The following is a 22,480-nucleotide window of genomic DNA, read 5'->3' as shown; positions in this document are numbered from 1 at the left end:
CCAATACCTCACATCCCTCCACCAATAAAAGAGATTTGACTGCTAAAAAAAAAAACAAAAAAACTATAGATAATTTCCTTCTTCCTTCATAAAGGACTTTAACTTTCAGTTATTTTCTGAAAGTCTTCTAGCAGTTAAAAATCAGTATTGTGTTTACTATAATTTGTTACACTGTTCTAGTTACTATAAAAATCCGTTTAATTTAAACAAATATAGAGAAATTACTAGCATGACTTACAAATTAAAAGATTAAGAGTTCCCCTGGTGGCTCAGCAGTAATGAATCTGACTAGTGTCCATCTGTGGCCCTGCTCAGTGGGTTAAGGATCCCTGTGCTGAGGGTTGTAGTATAGGTTGCTAATGCTGCTGCAATCCTCCATTGCTGTGGCTGTGGTGTAGGCCTGCAGCTGTAGCTCTGATTTGACCCCTAGCCTGGGAGTTTCCACATGCCACAGGTGTGGTCCTAAAAATACCAAAAAAAAAAAAAAAAAAAAAAAATTAAAAGATTAGTTTTATTTCTTTGATATCTTTCTAATAGAGGTGCTATTAAACTTATTTTTAATAAGATATGTGATTAATAATACCTTAAATTTTTAAAACATTCTGTGATTCTGACACTAGTTATTGCCTGAATATTATGCACCCATACTTTTTTACATAACAAACATTTTCAAAAGTAAACCTAAGCCAAACATAAATTCTAGATTAGATATTGATTCATATGAACTCATATTTATGTCTGATTGTTTTTGTTGGTTACTATATCAGGTACCTCTAAAAACACTTCTTCAGAATTACTGAGGAAAAAATAGTCTGTCAACAAGCAATGAAGATTTTCAAAACTTTGACCATTATGAAAACCTGCTGCAATTATCCTCTAACTGGATTCATTGCCATCTATTATTTTTGTTTATGATCTTTTAGCCAATTCCCAATCCATGTGCCTCTTTTCTCATCCAAAACAATTATAATTAATTTGCAAGTAAAAGTTCATGATCCACTGTTTCAAATGCTTCACTGGAGCCCAAATATATGACGTCGATTCCATCCTCTTCATCCAGTTCGTTTTGTAACTCTATCAAACAGGCCTATCATCATGGTCTGGCATGATTTATTCATTATGGACCATGCTGCTTAAGATTCAAGATTCCATTACCTTCTAACTGCTTACAGATTGTCCTTCAATATTTTCTTCCTTACTTCACTCCATATCGATCTATTGCTTGATTATGTGTAAACATTTGATTTATTTGGGCATGGTTAAAAAGAAGAAAAACTGAAGAAAAGTAACTTGTAGAATCACTTTAATCACCCTTTGCAAATTTCAAAGCTTTTAAATGAGGTGCTTTGGGATCTTTGGTCTTTATTTTTAACATTTCCTTAATTTTACATAAAATCCTTTTCATGAGAACTACTGAGTTCTACATTATTAATTTGTGGGTACTTGCATTTTCAAAGGACTATGAAACAGGCTAATTAGAGAAGAGTGTTTTGGCTCAGAGAGTTCATACAATAAAGCGATAGGTTCCATAATGACTCAGATAGATAATGAGGTAATTGTTGGGTAAAGTGGAGTAAATTAAAAAGGATCTAAGCATGTCTATATGAGGGATTAAATTAATTCATAGCATTTATTTACCATATATAAATATTTGAATTTTTATAAGTGTTTGAAAGGCTGTAATATAAAACTAGCTGTAAAAGTAAAAAATTCACAATCTTGAAAATTTCCTGATGGACCAATAGCCCACTCATGACAATTACTGGTAAGATCTGAAATAAGCAATTGTTTTTGTTTTTTTTGTTTTGTTTTGTTTTGTTTTGTCTTTTTGCCATTTCTTGGGCCACTCCTGCAGCATATGGAGGTTCCAAGGCTAGGGGTCGAATTGGAGACGAAGCCGTCAAAGCTGTAGCAGCCAGCCTATGCCAGAGCCACAGCAATGCCAGATCCCAGCCACGTCTGCAACCTACACCACAGCTCACAGCAATGCTGGATCTTTAACCAACTGAGCAAGGCCAGGGATGGAACTCGCAACCTCATGGTTCCTAGTCCTTAACCACTGAGCCATGATGGGAACTCCTGAAATAAGCAATTGTTTTAATGATATCAATCACTAATCATATTGGTTCAAATTTATATGATAATTAAATTGTTTCATTATGCCTGAATAATCCTAAAGTACAGAAAAGTGTACTCCTTTAATGTTCTTCCTAGAAATCTGTTGACATTGGCTGATTGCACAACAAATGTCTTTCTTAAAAAAAAGAAGAAGAAATTTACAGTATAGCACGGTCCCAACCTTCAAAATTATTACAGCCTGAGAAATTGGGGATTTCCATATTATATTTCATTTCTGTTCAGAGTAACTAAAAAACATGTTTGTGAAAAGTTATAATTTTTAAAAAAGCATTTGTAAATTGAATATCCATGTTTAAAATGCTTTTGCAAACATCCTGCTTTCTCAGTTACTAAAACTATTATTTTAAAAAATGAAAATTTAGAAATTTCATCTTATCCTGATCCAATTCAATAAGAAAGCTTTTATTTTAAAAATCAGATTAGGAGCTCCCGTCGTGGTGCAGTGGTTAACGAATCGACTAGGAACCATGAGGTTGCGGGTTCGGTCCCTGCCCTTGCTCAGTGGGTTAACGATCCGGCGTTGCCGTGAGCTGTGGTGTAGGTTGCAGACGAGGCTCGGATCCCACGTTGCTGTGGCTCTGGCGTAGGCCGGTGGCTACAGCTCCGATTCAACCCCTAGCCTGGGAACCTCCATATGCCGCGGGGAGCGGCCCAAGAAATAGCAACAACAACAACAACAACAACAACAACAACAAACAATCAGATTAATATCAATCAAATTCCAGGCTGGGGCTTGGCCACTAAAGGGCTTGGCAATTTGAAATTTAAGCAAGCGTGTGTAAAACAGTCCTGGGGAGAGGAGGTGTGCATTCACAAAGAAAAGGGAAAATATTTTTTTCCCAATCAAATCACTAACGTCTGGAAAATTCTGTGAAATCATAAATGAGAAACAGTAATAAACTTTTGTGAATTTAAGTACACATGATTTAAAGGCTAACTGGCCTGTAATACTGGAACAGTGTACAAGACATTGAAAATAATGTTCTTAATAGGGAAATTACTTGTAACACTTTCTATCTGAAGGGTTGGATCCCCTTCAAATTTGCTCATTGATGATGTTTTTATTTCTTCCTTCAAAATCTAAATAAAAAACACACTAATGAGTGATCCCAAATCTCAAAATTTTAATCCGAACTTTTAATTTTTTTAATCCTAATCTTTTTATTTTAAGGGGCCTTTCTTTTTATTGTTCTGATAAAGACATTTAATGATTAAATATTTCTTACTGAAAATATGAGTTATTTATGTTGTAGTCACATGAATTAGCATACCATGTTAGCTACAAGGGAGTACAATAAAAAAAAAATTGACAACAATGATCATTCAAATAACATAATAGATCCTAATGCAGGTAAAATGGCCCTTCCCTGCCTTGTTCACCTCAATTTCATGTACTTAGAAGCACTCAATGTTTATTCACTAAATACTTTAAACTCAGAAAGTTTATATTTTTCCACTTAGAAGAAAATGTATATTTGCATTTTTATTAATAGAAACTCTAGATTCACAGAAACAAAAAATCAAAATTATGTCTGACTTAAAGTCACTAGAAAAAAGATTTTACTGTTTCTATATGAAAACTCAAAAGGCTAATATGAAAATAATGTGCTATCTCTTTATACTTCTACTTACAGCACTTTTTATTATTTTAATTTAAATATGCATTTATATTATAATTTATCTAAGGAAATATCCTCTATTGGTTCAGTGATGACAGAGGAAATACCTAATTTGTTCTCTACAGAGTCCTTGGTATCTAGAAGAAAACCCTTGATGAATTTATACATCGTCCAGAGTTCAAGCAGAGAAGCAGAAACAACAGGAGTTCTGTTTTAAGAGAGTTGTTTCAAGGAATTGGTTTATGCAGCTGTTGGGACTGGTGAGGCATGTCCAGAAATCCCTGGGACAGGCTATCGGGAAGGGAAGGCTGGAATTCTTGGTTCAGGTTCTGATACTGCTGTCCACAAGCAGAATTTTTCATCAGGGAAGCCTCAGCTTCTTCAGGCATTTCAACAGATTTGATCAGGCCCATTGAGGTTATCTAAAATAATTTCTCTTACCTAAATGCAACTGATTATGGATCTTAATCACATGTGGAAAATAACTTCATGGAAATGTCTAGATTAGTTCTTGGTTGCATAACTGAGGACCGTAACTTAGTCAAGTTGACAGAGGAAGAATATTTGTATAAATAGAATATGCACTGCCCCCCCCCTTTGATAGATAATCCATTCTTAAAAATTTAAACTGAAGTAAATGGCCCATATTACAGGTACCTTTTATTTGGCACTTATGTTCTTAACTTTGATTTTAAGGTTTCAAGTATATTTTCATTTCCTATAATTTTAAGAATCTTTTTTTTTTTTTTTTGTCTTTTTGCCTCTTTCTAGGGTTGCTCCTGTGGCATATGGAGGTTCCCGGGCTAGGGGTCTAATCGGAGCTGTAGTCGCCGGCCTATGCCAGAGCCACAGCAACTGCCAGATCCAAGCCATGTCTGTGACCTACATCACAGCTCACAGCAATGCTGGATCCTTAACCCACTGAGCAAGGCCATGGATCGAACCTGCAACCTCATGGTTCCTAATCGGATTCGTTAACCACTGAACCACGATGGGAACTCCAATTTTAAGAATCTTATATTTTGTCCTTATTCTAGAGGAAAACCTGGAGGTTAAAAAAAGATTAAAATTTTTTTCAAATTTAACCAGCTGATGAAGGTTGAGAACTAAAATATACTATTGGTAAAGCCTAACTCTTAAAAAACTATAATCCCAGTGTGGCATTATTAAACAAAAATTGGCATATGGAGAAAGAGAAGAAAGAAATATTCAAGTATGTCATTTTAGTAAAGAATTTCAATCTCATTGCAATATACTTGTTCTATCTCCTCTCCATTGATATGTTTATCTGTGTCAGTCCTCAACTTTCCTGAGAAAATGAAGAAAGAGAATACAGGATGGTTGAGATACTGATTATAAAGATGTTTATTATCATTTGCGTCTTATTACAACAGAATATTTTGAAAGCCACTAAAGTGCTTTTTTAGCCAACAACAGTAGGAAAAACAAACTTTTCTCATGTGCAACTGTCAAAGCTTAAGCTAAAATTATTACTGATTTTTATTTAACTTTATTCAATGTCTGGGGCTGGTTTTTAGAAAATTTTATAACTGCAAAGTAAGAACAAGATTTCAGCTTTTTAGCATGTGATAAATTATTTCTCCATGACAGATTCTTATTCTACTTTCTCTTATTCTGCCTCACTACTTAGTTTTCTTTTTACATAGCTAAGCCCTCTAGTACCATTATGTACAAATTGTAAATATAGCCTGGCCTTCTAAATCATATAGAAATAATCAAGAGAGAGATCAAAATGAATTTATCTATGTATAATCAAATAGGATATTTATTAAATGTTTAATAAGCATTTTTCAGCCAACATTTATAAGAGTTGGGACTTTGACAGTGAATTTGATTTGTGGATTTCATAATGACTAAATCTGCTCAGTATTTTGCAAACCTAAAAGTTATAATGGTGCAATGATATCTTAAGAAATAAAGTTAGTAATCCATTTTAGCTTTTCCATAACAAAAACCCCTTTAATGTGATATTAAACATAATTTTCTTTTATTTAATGTTAGTGCTTCAATGCTAGCTATAAGTTCTGTGACTGTCCAAAAGATAGAAATGTAAGGGAACTTGCAGAAAAGTCCAAATACTGTCCAAAAAGAAGAAAGTCTTCCCAAAAGAAAGAAAAATGAAAACAGATGCAGTGTCATCCTCCATTATGTTAGCTCGTGCATGGTTCTTGCTAAAGAACAGACATTCAATCTGCTTTGAATTATTTGTCACTTGGCTTCTTTATATTTCCATGCCTTATTTTGCATTTTGTTCACTACTCATTATGTTACACAATCTACATTCTGCAAAAACAATGTTAATATATATTCTTGCTAAGGATTGAGATATGTGTAGCCAAGATTAGAGCCTTCACAAACCTTGATGTTTCAGACTTTGCAACCAAACTTGGTTGTTTTGGGGTCTGAGTTCACTTGTTCTTGGCCCAGCTAAATGTAAAAGTCCAATGAATTTTACTTTAAAAGGCTTATAAAATATTCAAAAAGCTTCTTGCACATCAAATAGCTCTTAAGACAGAACATTTTGATGAGTTTAGTGTAAATGAATCAGAAGCATATGGATTAAATTTACCTTAAAATACTCCTGGGCTTAAGAATTAAGAGAAAATGTGCTTGGCAAAACACATTTTGGGTTTTGCCTAACCCAGAACATTGGAAAAGTAGTTCAAGATGTTTGACGAACCCAAAACATGGCTGGGTTCACCCATCCCTAATTCTCTGTGGTAATAGCAAAGGACAGGCAGAGGCAGAATTTAGGTGCATAAATCTAGTTCAGGTTTTTATCATGGTCATCCCAAACTATTGGATAACTTTAGAATGCCTTACCTTGTCCAAATCAAATTTGTGCTATGTGCTTTATACAACCTCTGTTGAATGACTATAGAATGTGTGTTTTATACGAAGGGTGTGGTTTTACAAAACTATACCAACTTCTAGATACCCACTCAATAAATAAGAAAAATAATAAGGTTTGTGCTTACCTAGAGCATATCAAGAAATTCAGAGACTTCAATATTAATTTCAATGATACTCATTTGAATTGAATAAGAAATTTATTATTTCTACTTCTAAAATTAGTAAGAAATATGCTAAAGAGGACTATGGGTTTCAAAAAGAAGCAATATGTACTATAGTCAGTACAGTAAAATTTTATTTCCTTTTTCAACATGATTTTATTCCTATACAACAAACGGGCAGCATTAATGAGAAAGTCATTAAATTATCTAAGCATAATTTTGTACCAAAATCAACCATTCATTCCTGTTTCAGGTAACTGCTTGAACTGCTTTTCAGTTGAATTTATGACTAAATCTTTATTTGTGAGAAAACAAATGTGAAAGAAAAGTAATTTATCTACCATCTTCCTTCTTCTCTTCCAGTAAACAAATAACCAGGGGAGACACAGATCATTGAATCACATTAAAATAAACAAACAAATTCCTACAAATTTATGGCTCAAAGAATTTCAAATTACAGCATAAAATATTCATATTGGAAAATTGACCTCATCGTGTAGGAATGCTAATGACCTCAATTAAGGTAGTGTGTTGAAGATAACATCTAAAGTGCATTGTAAATGTGGGTTTTTCTACCAAGTAATATACAAATGTAAGACATTCTTTTTTAAGTTCTATTTGAAACTTTTTTTAAAAATTTTTTGGAGTATATTTGACTTACAATGTTGTATTAGTTTCATGTGTACAGAAAAGTTGATCAGTTATACATATCCATTCTTTTCTGCCATATAGGTTATTACAAACTATTGAGTAGATTTCCTTATTCTATATAACAGGTTTTTGTTAATCATCTATTTTATACAGTAGTGTGTATTTGTTATTCTCACCCTCCCAATTCGTCCCCTCAAGAGTTTCACCTGTGGTAATCATAAGATTGGTTTTGAAATCTGTGAATTTATTTGTTTTATAAAGAAGTTGTTTTGTATCATTTTTATTAGATTCCACATATTACTGATATCATATGATATTTATCTTTCTCTGACTTACTTCACTTAGTATAATAATCTTTAGGTCCATCCATGTTGCTACAAATGGCATTATTTCATTCTTTTTTGTGTCTGAGTAATATTGCATTATATATATAATGTGTATATAATATTCTTTATCTGATCCTCTGTTGATAAATATTTAGGTTGCTTCTATGTCTTGGCTATTGTAAATAGTGCTGCAGTGAACACTGAGGCACATGTATCTTTGAATTACAGTTTTGTCTGAATATATGCCCAGGACTGGGATTGCTGGATCATATGGTAGTTCTTTGTTTAGTTTTCTGAATAATCTCCATACTGTTTGCCATAGTGGTTTGTACTAATTTACATTCCTGCCAACAGTGTGGAGGGTTCCCTTTTCTCCACACCTTCTGCAGTATCACTTGTAGAATTTCTGGTGATGGTCATTCCGACTGGTGTGAAGTGATACCTCATTGTAGTTTTGACTTGAGATTTTGAGCATCTTTTCATGTATTTTTTTGGCCACCTATCTGTCTTCTTTGGAGAAATATTTATTTTGAGCTTCTGCTCATTTCTTTATTGAGTTTTTTTTTTTATATATAAACCTCCATGAGATGCTAGTATATATTGGATATTAATCCCTGTTGGTTGCTTTACTTGCAAAGATTTTCTCCTATTCTGTGGGTTGTCTTTTCATTTTATTAATGGTTTCCTTTGCTGTTCAAAAGTTTTTAAGTTTATTTAGGTCCCATTTGCTAATTTCTGTTTTTATTTTCATTACTCTAGGAGGTGGATTCAAAAAGATATTGCTGCATTTATGTCAAAAAGTGTTCTGCCTATGTTTTTCTTCTAAGAGTTTTAATAATACTAGCTTTATATTTAGATCTCTACTCCATTTTGAGTTTTTTTTTTTTGTATGGTGTTAGAGAATGTTCTAATTTCATTCCTTTACATGTAGCTTTTCAGTTTTCTCAGCATCATCTATGCTGTCTTTCCTCCCCTGTATGTTCTTGCCGCCTTTGTTGTAGATTAGTTGACCATAGGTACTTGGGTTTATTTCTGGGCTTTCTATCCTTTTCCACTGATTTATATTTCTGTTTTTGTGCCAGTGCCATCCTGTTTTGATGAATGCAGCATTATAGTGTAGGTTGAAGTCAGGGAGCCTGATTCCTCCAATTCCATTTTTCTTTTTCAAGATTGCTTTGGCTCTTTGGGGTCTTTTTTGGTTCCATACAAATTTTAAAATATTTTGTTCTAGTTCTGTGAAGAATATCATTGGTGTGTGTCCTAAGGACTACTTGTACCCAAATTATCAGGAGAATTTGCTAACATGAGCAGTTTTCTGATATTGGAACTTCTGGGAGTATGGCCTATCCATCCTAATTGTTAACAATGTTTTCAAAGGATCCTTAAGCACATTAACTTTTAAAAATAACTCTTCTTTCAGAAATCTTTTTGTAAAGATTCTAGGCAGAGTTTGGCAGGTAGCCAGAAAGCAGATTTCTAAAACTATTACTCTCTTATGCTATAAAAAGATATTCTAATTCAAATAACAGTGATTTGTAGGGTTTGGGGGGCATGCATTTTGCTATATGTGTATTTCATACTAGGGCCATTCACTAGCTATATATTGACATTTATTATAAATAGTTTAATTGTATTCATGAACCAGATATTGTGTTTTTATCTCTTTACTTTCATATGTTAGCTTCATACAAGTCCTAACATTGCTACACGCCTGGCATTTGACAATACCTTTTATTAGGAATCTAGGAAAAAAGTGAAAGAACCAGATAGAAATGTACATTTACCAAATTATTGACACATGAGGCCAATGTTATCAAACACTTTGAAAAGTTTCCCATCAAAATGATTATTTTCTAGTTTCTAGTTCTAATTTTCTAGTTTGGGTTATGTTTCAGTTATGTGGGAAATATATTGATAGGGAAAAGTATTAACTATCTCAGATAAACTAGATATAATAAGATTATATTTTCATTTTACTTCTTTCTTATTTCTTTATAGATCTAGTAATAAAACTATTTCGGGAAATGAAACAGAAAACAGTACATATCAACAGCTATCAGAGTAACACATATACAAATGCAGAATAATAACAAAGAAGAAGAAATACCAAGAGGTGTGCAGAGTAGATAGATCAGGAAATAGAAAGGGGCAGAAAGATAAGATCTCCCCTAAGCACTCTGTCACACCCAGATCACCTTCACCTTTAGCATTTTCTGCTTTAAAAAAGAGTGCTCTTCAGGCATTAATGCACTCAACTTCCTCCTCCCATAGTTTCACCACAACTTATACACTTACCTACACCCGTACAATTTGTACCCTTTCTTCCTTGATTGGAGAGAGAGATGGCCCTGCTGCCTAAGGCTATCATTATATTTTATTCCTTCTCTCCTAAATTTGTCTCACTTTATACAGCTTCCTTCCCTCTTAAGGCACCTCCTCAAATCATTCTTCCATTTACAGTCAAGGTTTTAAAACCTTGATATTCACCTCTGTTTTGTTATCACCCATTCTTTCTTTGACTCACTTGTAATTGAATTCTACCCCTACAATTACTCTTATTAGTCTCATCAATGGTTAAACTCAAAAGAAGTTTTAAAAAATAAACACCAAACGTATGTGTATCTTTAATTCTAACTCATTATTTTACTTTTGGAAAATCTCAGATTATAAAACTTTATAATTTAGCTGAACACTATAAGTTTTGGGGAAATGCAGCTCTCCATTTCTTTCTGGCATGAAGACTGCCCTAGTTGTCTGAAACTAGTTTTAAGGGGTACTATCATCTGTGCAATGCTAAAGCACATCAGGCATATACACCAGGAACAAAAATGCTTCTAGAGACAGACAACAGTCCCACACATTGTAGTATTATAACAGCAACAAAATAGCAGCAGCAGACTCTCTCCATATACCATATCTTTGCATACTGGTCCCACTGACATGTTAGACATTAGCTTCAAAATAGCAGTAGACTATTCAACACTTGTAAACTGCCACTTCCTTTTATAGTTTACTAATGTTGAAATATTTCCACAAAACTGAGAAGTTTCTTGGCGTCGTGTTGGTAGTAAACTATGTTTTTTGATTTGACATGAGTTTTAAAAAAGTTTACATGGATACTTCAGATCAGATGAGATTTAAAAAAAAATGTATTTAACTGTTTCATAGAGTTACAATTTCTCTGATTTTCATTTGTATTAAAGTGAGAAGAAAGTGGCCAGCACTCTGAGTATGAGTTACCATTCTTGGTCAGTCATAAGCCATCAAGAAAAAGGCTGCTTAGTTCTCTGCTGCTGGGAAAATTATTTTAAAATTACTGTACATATGTCATAACAAATTCTGGCTTTCCAGAGATAGACATGGAAGAGAGAGCAGTCTATCAAAAGAAGTAAAAATACTCTCAATTATCCAGGAGTTGTTTTACCATCTATGACCTAATTTGACCCTGTCTCTCATTCTTCCTCCTTCTGTTCATATATAGGTAAATAACTGTATCATGATGTGAGGAGTGAAACTACATGTAAGTTTAATGTTTATATGACAATTAGTGCTATGTGATAATGAATGAAAAATATTTAACTATATTATGATCAATGATTTATATTATTATACTTTCTTAATATTGCATAACATAAATATAATTATTATATATTATTATTCATAAATACCTTTTTTAGATTTTCATGTACCATGAAGGATCATTTTAGCTGACCTCTCTTTCCGATTCTGGAAGAATATATCATAATGTTAGCAGTAATAATCACAGTATTATTATTTCCTCTGACCAGTTATTTGGACCACATTTTATTTTATTTTATTTATTTATTTTTTTTGTCTTTTGTTGTTGTTGTTGTTGTTGTTGTTGCTATTTCTTGGGCCGATATATGGAGGTTCCCAGGCTAGGGGTTGAATCGGAGCTGTAGCCACCGGCCTACGCCAGAGCCACAGCAACGCGGGATCCGAGCCACGTCTGCAACCTACACCACAGCTCACGGCAACGCCGGATCGTTAATCCACTGAGCAAGGGCAGGGACCGAACCCGCAACCTCATGGCTCCTAGTCGGATTCGTTAACCACTGCGCCACGACGGGAACTCCTGGACCACATTTTAATATGAAAATCATGGCAATAATAAAGTAGCTAATAAGTATTAAAATACTGATCACTCAATAAGTACCAAGTACTGTTTTATGCATTTTATATGCCTTATCTCATTTAATAATCTGGGGCCTCAAGTATAATAGGTTATTACTAATATCCCCATTTTTAGGTGAGGAGATTGAGGTATGGAGAGATAAAGCACATTGTCTAGGATCACAGGGGTAGTAAGTGACAGAGCCAAGATTTGAGCTGATACAGTCTACTTCTGGAGCATGCATTCTTAAAGTACATTCAATGAAAACGAAAATTTCATGCTATGTCATGTCAAGTAGCTTACATAGAAAAAGATCTTTATGACATTTAAATACCATGTTATATGTCCAACATATGCAGACAAAGAAAAGGAGAAAATAATTCTCTCAGGGGAAAAAAATGGGATAGTTTTATGGAGATGAACAGACCTCTGAGAGGGCATTTGGAGAATGAAGAAGAATTTTTAGGACAAAGTGAGAAAGCATATTCTAGGCAAAAGGAAGAAAAATGAAAAAAAGGCACAGAAATGAGAGAAGGTATTGCAGTTTCAGGAAATTCAAAATTCCCTAGAACATAAACTTCTCAATGATGAGAAGGAGAATAGTAGACAGAGGCCAGATCATAGGGGATCTTATATGCAATGCTAAGGAGGTGGTACTTTCCTAAAGGCAAACGGTCATTGTAGGTTTTTTTTTTTGTTTTTTTTTTTTTTTTTGGTCTTTTTTTGGCATTTCTTGGGCCGCTCTCACGGCATACGGAGGTTCCCAGGCTAGGGGTCTAATTGGAGGTGTAGCCACTGGCCTACGCCAGAGCCACAGCAACGCGGGATCCGAGCCGCACCTGCAAACTGCACCACAGCTCACGGCAACGCTGGATCCTTAACCCACTGAGCAAGGCCAGGGATTGAACCCGCAACCTCATGGTTCCTAGTCGGATTTGTTAACCACTGCGCCATGACGGGAACTCCCCATTGTAGGGTTTTGAAAAGGAATTCGTATGAAATAATTTGCCCTTTAGGAAAATTATTGTGATAGGAAGTTTGAAGGTTGATTTGATGGATATAAGAAAAGACACAGGAAAATGAACTGGAAAACACTTCCAATAAGTAAGGCAAAAAAAATTATGATGAAATTATACGGTGATGCCAGGGATGGAAAAGAAAGGATCAGTTCAAAAAATATGTGAGGTAGAATAAACTGATTTGGTCTGAGGGTGGTATAAGAGAGTGTAGAGTCAAAGTAACCCAAAATGTTCCGCTTGACTAAGTATACAAGAGAATAATTAGGGGTGAGAACTAGGAAGGTTGCCATCATGGGGAAGAAAGAGAAGGCCTTCTCTGAAGTTCTGAAAGGGAGCTGTGGAGCCACACACAGTCAGCTGTGAGGCTGACATGAAGCAATATAGAAAGTGACATCATAAGTCCTGATCTAGCAAGGTTTCTGTGCCTTATTTTTGAACAATTTTGAAGACTGCTATTCATTATAAAAATTTTAATAACATGTACATTCTGTTCTTCATATTAGAGGTGAACATAAGTCAAATTTCTCATGGAACAAAATTTTACTCAACCAAGGAAATTATAGTTGTAAAGTGCTTAATAGTTCTTCTGCCTTCAACTATAGGTCAATTTATCTTTGAAACTAGAGGCCTTCCATGGTAAAAGTCTGTCATTGGAAGATATTACATATTTAGCATAACTTAAAAATCATCCTTTATCTCAGTCCTTCTGGCTCCCTTGACAAAAGAGCTCTTTTCATCACTACCTAACAACCTCTGACAAAAGTCACCACAGAACAATTCATTATCACGCTCAGAGCCACTTATTTGAAAATCAAGACTATAGGACAGATAGAGCGGCCCATAAAAAGTCCATGGATTTAGACTGGACAGTGCTTGTCATTAGGAGACTTATAAGTTAAGAGATGTGATAAAGATGCCCCAAGTGTCTCTAGAAACAGGAAAAATCAATGTATATCACATTGTGGTTAAGCAAGCTAAAGAACACAGCTCTAGAATCAGAATGCCTGGTTTCGATAACCAGCTCTGCCACCACCAGTGGTGTGATCCGAGTATGTGACCCAAGCCTATGCACTCATGGTCCTTTACTAAAAAAACTGAGTTATTGCAAAGATGAAAAATAATAATATATGTAAATCATATAGCAGAGTACATGGTATATAGTAAGAGCTTAACAAATAAGACTCATTAAAATTGTTATATTGGAGTTCCCGTCGTGGCGCAGTGGTTAACGAATCCGACTAGGAACCATGAGGTTGCGGGTTCGGTCCCTGCCCTTGCTCAGTGGGTTAACGATCTGGCGTTGCCGTGAGCTGTGGTGTAGGTTGCAGACGTGGCTCGGATCCTGTGTTGCTGTGGCTCTGGCGTAGGCCTGTGGCTACAGCTCCGATTCAACCCCTAGCCTGGGAACCTCCATATGCCGTGGGAGCGGCCCAAGAAATAGCAACAACAACAAAAGACAAAAAGACAAAAGACAAAAAAAAAAAAAAATTGTTATATTCACTAGTATTGTTATTAGTCAGATTCTTGACTGCACCACTATTTTTTTATATTGAACATAATGGCATCTTCCACCTCTGCAAACTTTGAAGTCAAATGACTATCCCTCCTTTTCAGAAATTTGCCTTTACCTTTAATTGCAGTCATGGCTAAAATCTGGTGGGCAACTAGCCCAAGCTGACTCTCCTATGGGCTGAGCTCCCTGAGATGTTAACCTCCACACTCCTGTAGGTCTCGTTTGTTTTTCTCCCGACAGCTGCACCTGCAGCATGTGGAAGTTCCTGGACTAGGGGTCAAATCAAAGTGTCAATGGGAGCCTATGCTGCAGCTTGTGGCAAAGCCAGATCCTCAACCCACTGATAGAGGCCAGGGATTGAACCCACATCCTCACGGACACTATTTTGGGTTCTTAACCTGCTGAGCTACAATGGGACCTGCTGGTCCTAGTTTCATGTATGTCCTTTGCATGCTTTCACCATGTCACTACTTACAGTCAGCTCTGATTTTTAAGGTTATTATATTTTTAGCTTTAAGGCCTTAGGTTTAGACTTTAGGTTTAAGGATTTAAGATTTTTAAGGTTTAAGAATAGCCTTACATTTGGAACCAGCTAGTGGGGGTAAAAACAGATGTGCTTTTTTCAAGACAGACTGAATAAATCCTAAGAAAAACTCATTCAATACTACTTGGGTTGTGGCTAATGCCCATCAAATAGAAGTGACTGTCAACAAGCCTAAAGAAAAATGATAATTTGTTTTTAGTTCCCCGTTAGACATATTTGGGGCAAAATAAAATATATTTCTATGAAAAATTTTAAGACATCAAAAATTAGATAAAAACAAATGAAAGGAATACAGAAATTTAGCTCATGTACCTAAAATCACTATATGTGAAATATCAAATAAATAGCTACTCTAATCTCAAATGGTGAAAAAAAAATCCTGACCTCTTAATATCTCTCTTTAGAACTCTGTTTCCTTGATCCTCTTATGGCAGTTTTAACCTCTTTGAGCATTAAATATATTACATTATATTATTATTTTCAATTTATCTATTCAACAAATATTGATTAAACACTATAATCCAGGTGGTATGTAATACTCTAGATATAAAATAATGACACTCAAAGAAGATTTGTGTTCTTGTATATTTCAAAGTATAGTTGAAGAACTGGATATTAAACAAACACACAGTTGCTCTCAAGCAGTAGAAATGGGCACACTGAGACTGCCTGACTAGAAGAATGTAGTTTTGACTCTGGAGTTAAGGAAAGCTTTCCTGAAGATGTGACATTCAAACTGAAACCTCACCTATTTATTCTGTTGACTCCTTAGCCAGGTGAAAAGTGCGGGGACAGAAGTATTAGAAACAGAATAGAGGAAGCACAAAGGCCCTGGTGCAAGGAGAGTATCTCTTCCAGAGTCTGAAAAGGCAGACATGTTGTATCCCTTCCCTTTTTCTCTTGGTATGTGGAGTGACAGGATAACTTTAGTTAAAAAAAAAAAAAGAAGTGTGTGCTCATGTAGCCTATTATAAGCCATTTTTCAAAAATTTCTAAGCAAGAGAAAAGCATAACATATAACAAAAAGAGCACAGCAGAACTCCTCTGTGGTTCAGCGGGTTAAGGATCTAGGGTTGTCATTGCTGTGGCTCGGATTCAACATGATTTGGGTATGGTCAAAAAATTTAAAAATAAAACATTAAAAAAAAAGATATTTTAAAACAAAACCAAAAAGGTCATATTGGCCAGTGTGTCGTGATTTGCTTTTGCTCCTGTCCACTTTGGTTGTCACTGAGAATTCCTATAGTCAGGTTTAATCAGGAACCATCACCTGTGATATCTCAACTAGATTTTCCTGGTCTTTTTGTGTGTTTGCTTATTGACAAGAGGTACTTTCAAAATTGTCCTAGAACAGCCCACTCTCTTTTCCCAAGATAATCATTTTGGTGACTGAAGAAAAAGTGAACAGTAAATTATTTGCAGTTTTCCCAGGTACTCAAAGAAACTTGAGTTTAATTTGTAATAAATTATTTGAACTAGAACATGTTGCTAAACATATCTTGGTTTCTCTACCATAAAAATAGAAACAGGAGTTCCCTTCGTAGCTCAGTAGTTAATGAATCTGACTAGCATCCAGGAACCTCTATATGCCACGGATGTGGCCCTAAAAAGCAAAAAAAAAAAAAAAAAAAAAAAAGAAAAGGTAGAAACAGCACAAATCTATATGACTTTTAATAATTTTGCAGAGATAACATTTTATTCAGGAATGGAAATATAATATAAGACAAAAATTATAGTGTTAATAAATTCTAGGTAGTTTATGGGTTTTAGATCAGAGTTACACAAAGCTCAAGGCGACGTTTATTTACCTCATGTTTTAATAAGCATTTCTGATTTATTACGTTAGAGACAATTGAAAATATGCATCCATTAAGTGCTACAGAATAATTCTACAAAAAGGTGAGGTAACCCCTCAGAGCTTCACAATAAAGGCTCGTAGTGAATCAAATATTCTTGAAATCATTTTAGTTTCTTTTTTGTGTAAAATAAATTCATTATTAGCATATCAGCATCACAGTTTTCTCACAGGCGATAAGAGTTTTTGAGTTAAATTATCTTGAAAGGGACTTCTGGATCCCAACTTTTACTATTTGGATCATAGACATAAATTACACAAATTGTTTTTTCAAAAAACTAATATACCCAATAGGGGGATTTGCCTTGGTTGGCAAATGAGGTAACTTAATCAAGGTTTAGAGATGCTAAATGATTTGCCCTTGCTTACTAAATATAAAAAAGAGACTGAGGAGAATGTTCTTATGTACCATTTTTCAATTCAAACTAGTGGATTTAAATAGAAAAGCCAATGCAATTCCAAAGACTGGCCTTAAAAGCCTTTAAAGATAATAATCTCTGAGCAAAGAAATAGCATTTGGGAATATAAAAACATGCCAAAGTGTCTACATTCTCTAGCAAAAATATCCTTTGGCCTCTTTCCTGTTTCATATTACAATATCATATAAAATATGAACATTTTAACAGTATTTAACAGGGTGATTAGGGGGTATGTGACTCTGCTAGAGGATTTGGTGCAAACTTATTTCCAAAAAGTGAAGTATGTTAGGCCTGAAGGGAATCTAAAAGACCCCTGAAATACCATAAATAGAAGAAACAGCATGCACGTATAATAATATAAAAGGCTGTAATAAAATATAACTTACAGTATTAGGCTAGTTTCAATGGCAAAATGGAATTTCCAGTATTTCTTTGTCGCCATTGAAACTTGTTTTGTTTGTTATTTTCCCGTGTTTTGAAACTTTTCTCTCAGATGTTTCTTTGTCAAAGGACAACATTGCTGGTGCCAGAGCTTTACTAAACATTATAAAATATACATATTTGAGGAGATGTCTTGGAAAATTAGAGTATTATATCTTTCTGGAAGCAGATTTAAAATGCTAGCTTAACTGATCAATTTAAAAGGAAACTAGAAAATAGTTTAAAATTTAGAGGCAGCATTTTCCAGGGAAAAGTGTTATTTTGATTAGAGATAATGCACTCAGAGGTGAAAATGTGTTTGAAAGGTGAGAGAGAGACTGTTTAATTTTTAAAGCTCTGTAATAGTGAATCTTTTGGTATGGCATCTATACTTTCAATCATTTAATTTATAAATTATCTTAAAGCACACAGAGAGGATTAATTGGCCATGAAAATAGCTATGAGTTAAAACTTCTTTTCTCTTCAATAGGGAACTAATTTCCTATCATACCGTAGACATCTGGGTAATATTTTAGAACTAGTTTTGAGACTTTGCAGTAACATTCTCTATGTAACCTCAGATATGTCAAGAGTCCTCTGTATTGATTTGATCCACTGTAAGGAGAAATAGTACTACTGAGGTATATTATGAATAAAGTAATGCATGCTTTGAAACAGTGCATGTGGGAGATGAATATATATATTGTTTTGGTTAAAAAAAAAACCAATGCTATTTAAAGCCTTTTATCTTTATTTATATATTGAGTTTTTGTCAGTTAAACGTATATTCCTCATATTTATTTCTGTTTTCCAAATATGCTGAACAAAATAAAAAACAAAGGCTCTTCTTTTTGCTGGATTGAATTTTTTTCTTTTGGCAAAAACACACACAACTTATTTGTGCCTACATTGGTCCATGGTATGTCATTTTATGTGAGATACCATTCTAATCCACAGTTAGGTTTTGAGTTCATGTGTCATTACATCAACTGGCAAAAATAGTATGATTTTCTGCTATAAATGTGATGGAAGTATTTCCCCCTCCTTCTATATTCTTCGGCACCCTTCTTTCCTTTTCCCATGCTGCCAAGTTGAGGTCTACATGCTTCATTTGGTTTAGACGACCAACTGATTTTTACAAACCGTGTAAAAGTTTTAGAAACAAGTACATTTGGTAGGATTGCATGGGTTACAAGTGACAGAAAGACAACTCTACTCTTGGCAATAAAAGACCAACCCAAGAAAGGAATCAATAAAAAGTTAAACTCAGTTCATGGCTCATTATTACATTTGATCCATGCAAAAGTTCTCTCAAGATTTTAGTTATTTATTACACCTTTTCCCCATGATCTATTCCCACTACCTTTCCTCCACCCTGAAGGAAAATATCCTAACTTATTTAATGTGTACTGAGTGACACATTAATAATGCCTGAAATTGCACTTAAGTGGTGTTTTGTTATCTGTATCAATATGTCTTTTAACTTTATTTCTTAGCACTATGCCTTTAAAATCCTGATTTGCTTATGTGTGCAGAGAGTACACTTTTTCAGAACATAGAAATGTGCACTGCAGTTCCAGTCCTGCCCCTAATTTACTTTTGATCTTGAGTGAGTCACCTACATTTTTTATGTCTAAATTTTCTTATTAGAAAAAATGAGGTGATTGAATTAGAACATGGTTATTAGAAATAAACTATATCAAGAGAAAAAATGCCATGTATTTGGGGAGTTACTGAAAGTGACAAATCCTATAGATATATTGGGGGGAAATTTTGGGGAGAAGAGGTTGTAAACAACCCTGCCAGTTAGCAAAGTGGGAGAAGTATGAGGCATCAAAGAATAAGAAGAAACAAGAGGGGGGTTGGCAACAACTAGCATTAGATCTTAGACTGCATGTAATGACATCCAAATGGGTTGCCTTGATGACATTACTTTCAGCTGCTCAGAGGTGATGCTAAGGTGGATTAGGTTCTCCAGAGAAACAGACCAAGAGGATATAGATAGATATATAAAGGGGATTTATGATGAGAATGGGCTCCCATGATTATGGCTGAGGAGTCCTACAACTGCCTTCTGCAAGATGGAGAATCAGGAAAGCTGATTGTATAGTTCCATCTGAGTCCAAAGACCTGAGAACCAGGGAAGCCCTGTGCAAGGCTGAAGGCCTGAGAACAGGAGGATTGCTGGTTGTTAAGTCCTGATGTCCCAAGGCCTGAGCATCCAAGAGCTCCAGTGTCTGAGGTCAGGAGAAGATGGACATCTCAGCTCAAGGGAAGAGGAGAATCTGCCCTTCCTTCCCCTTTTTGTTTCTTTAAGGCCCTCAATGGATTAGATGATTCTCATCTTTCCTCAGTCTATTCAGTCAAATGTTAATCTCTTCCAGAAACATCCTCACAGACACACCCAGAGTTAATGTTTTTACCATCTATCTGGTAAAACACCAGCAAAGCTGACTCAAAAAATTAACAATTTCAGTGTGCACGGTGAAATGCAGTTCCTTGGGAAGTGAAATGGGAAGGGGTGACATGCCTTCTAACTAGAAAACAGAGCCTACAAGAACAGAAACAACTGGTCTTTGAGGGTGGATCAGAGGGGTTTTCTGGATATCCAGTGTGCCTGCAGAGAGCCTTGGGGAAGCTTTTTAACCTAATAAAGACACATTCAGTATGTATTTGGGAATCAGTGAAAATCAGTATATTTTCTGACTAAATTTTACATAACATCCTACAAAATAAAGGCTGCACCAATGATTGTAGTGAGTGGAAAGGGATTATAAATTAATGGAGACCCGAAATTCTTGGTCTCCTGCAGATATGCATGCATGGCTTGATATTTCACCTTTGGAGCTAATTAAACAGTTGAACATAACTTTCTGTTAAATGTTGTCCATTATTGTAGGTAAATCTTACGAATATCAAAAAAGAGAGAGGTTTTTTTTCAGCATATATATATATCAGAGAAAGAAATACCATAAATCTATTCATTAAAATGTTTCAGATCATTTTCAGCTCTAAAATACTACTAGTCATTGAATTTTGCCATACTTTAGCATTTAAGATGTTACATTTACCCCGGATCACAGATAACTCTGGCTTTTGTTAGAGGATATTACCCTAAAATTACAACTATCTTAAGGGGAGGGGATATTTTTACAAGATTTGTTTAAAAATAGGGGGTGAAATTTAATTAAAATTGAAATTCCCTTTAAGTATGCAATAATTATACTACTTATTTGTTACTTTCTGTAAAATGTTTGAGTTTCTTGTGATAAAAATTCCTGCCAAAAACACTGTTATTTCCTGGAAATAGTTCCTTATGTTTAAAGTAAATGAATTTAGAATAGTTTCCAGAAGAGTCATCATCTAAGCAAGGAACTCTGAGTACTTAAACCAAAAACCATAGCCAGTGACTGTCTATACAGTCTGACTATAGGGATTTGGGTCGAAATGAGCCACATTGGCTGTTTACACATGATAATGACTCGATTCTGTGTTTTACTAAGCCTATATTAACATTTTCTAAAGGAAGGAGAATGACTGAGTTGAATATGTCAATGTTTATTTAAATAATTATCTCCTGAGTCAACTGTCCTTACATAGTACATGCATCATTATTAAATATAAATTCAAGATTTATTTTCATTGTTTAAAATTAGGCATTGGGTTAGATTCTTAAGAGTTCAAAGGTAAATGAGATATAAAACCTCAGGAAATTAGCTCCACTTACCTAATGAGCATAGTTTGATTAATTTCCTTCCCACCCATCCCACATGCCCCAAGTAAAAACCCCCATTATTTCATCTGAAGTACTGCTACAATCTTCTCATTGATGTCAATACACCCCACTTTCAGTACATCCTCTGAAGTCATTCTTTACACTAAAAAGAGGTCATTTATAATGCCACTTTGATGGTGCCCCTGTCAGTTTTCAACTTTAATGTCCTGTTCTTGCCTTTGGGATTATGACCTAAAACTCTAAGGTAGCAGGCACAGTCCTACGTGACTGACGGTCCCTGACTATTTCTAGGCTCAGCGCTGGCCTCTTTCTCTTCCTGTCTGTACTCCAACCACATTAGACTGTTCTGTTTTAATCCTTTAAGCATGCTATGCTCCTACCTGACTCAGAGCCACACACACTCTTCCCTCTGCCTATTGCGTTAGCACCTGTAGCCCCTTCACTATTTACTTTCAAATTTTGCTGGGGACCTTAGCTCAAATGACACAATCTTTCTTCTCTGCCACATCAATTGTCCCACTTCACACTTGCATAGCACCTTTCACATTTCCTTCAAAGAAAACATCATTATGTTAATAATCACTCATTGGGTTATTTATGTCTATTTCCCTTACTAGACTGTAAGTTTCCATTAAAGTATCTTTGTTTTGCACTGTTCTTTGATAACTTACAGAACGCTTGTAACCCTAAATGAAATAGAAGGAAGGAAAGAAGGGCGGGAGAGAGGGAATCATCTCATCTGCCAGGAATTTATTGTTTTGGTTTATTTTGTTTTGTTTCTGCTGTCAGGGTAGAAGTTAAAACTTGGATGTTTACTTTAAGTGAATCAAATAGTGTCTGAAAAATCAGAATATATACCAAACATTATTAAAAAGAACTAATGTTCTTGGCTTCTTGTTTTCTCAAGCTTCATACAGGACAGAGACCTGGCTGAGTAGTCCCAAAGTCACGTGTTCATAAATAACTGAATTGTTTTCTGACACAGAAATTAAAATATATTAACCCTAATTCTTTAACCTGAGGGTCAACAAGTAGAACTGTGGAAACTCTTTTCAAGTAAAAGCCCTCC

General features: G+C 34.9%; 1 long non-coding RNA gene across 5 annotated transcripts in view; it reads right to left on the bottom strand.

The window, feature by feature from the left end:
- The window catches only part of LOC102161640 (uncharacterized), a 729,975-nt gene that overhangs the window by 52,986 nt on the left and 654,509 nt on the right, over positions 1–22,480 (bottom strand). For 4 of the 5 annotated variants that reach the window (XR_014831263.1, XR_014831265.1, XR_014831261.1 and 1 more), the window contains exon 2: positions 11,439–11,496. The exons of the other annotated variant lie outside the window; for it this stretch is intronic. This is a non-coding gene — a long non-coding RNA (uncharacterized LOC102161640). The remainder of the gene's footprint in view (positions 1–11,438; positions 11,497–22,480) is intronic. 5 annotated transcript variants of the gene reach the window in all.

This window comes from Sus scrofa, chromosome 16, assembly GCF_054392235.1.
Source record: "Sus scrofa isolate SSC_HxYL_T2T_F1_AM1 chromosome 16, Sscrofa_HxYL_maternal_Yorkshire_Landrace_v2.0, whole genome shotgun sequence".
Classification (NCBI taxonomy): domain Eukaryota; kingdom Metazoa; phylum Chordata; class Mammalia; order Artiodactyla; family Suidae; genus Sus; species Sus scrofa.
The sequence above is the reverse complement of the archived record's forward strand: the minus strand, read 5'-3'. Positions and strand labels throughout refer to the sequence as shown.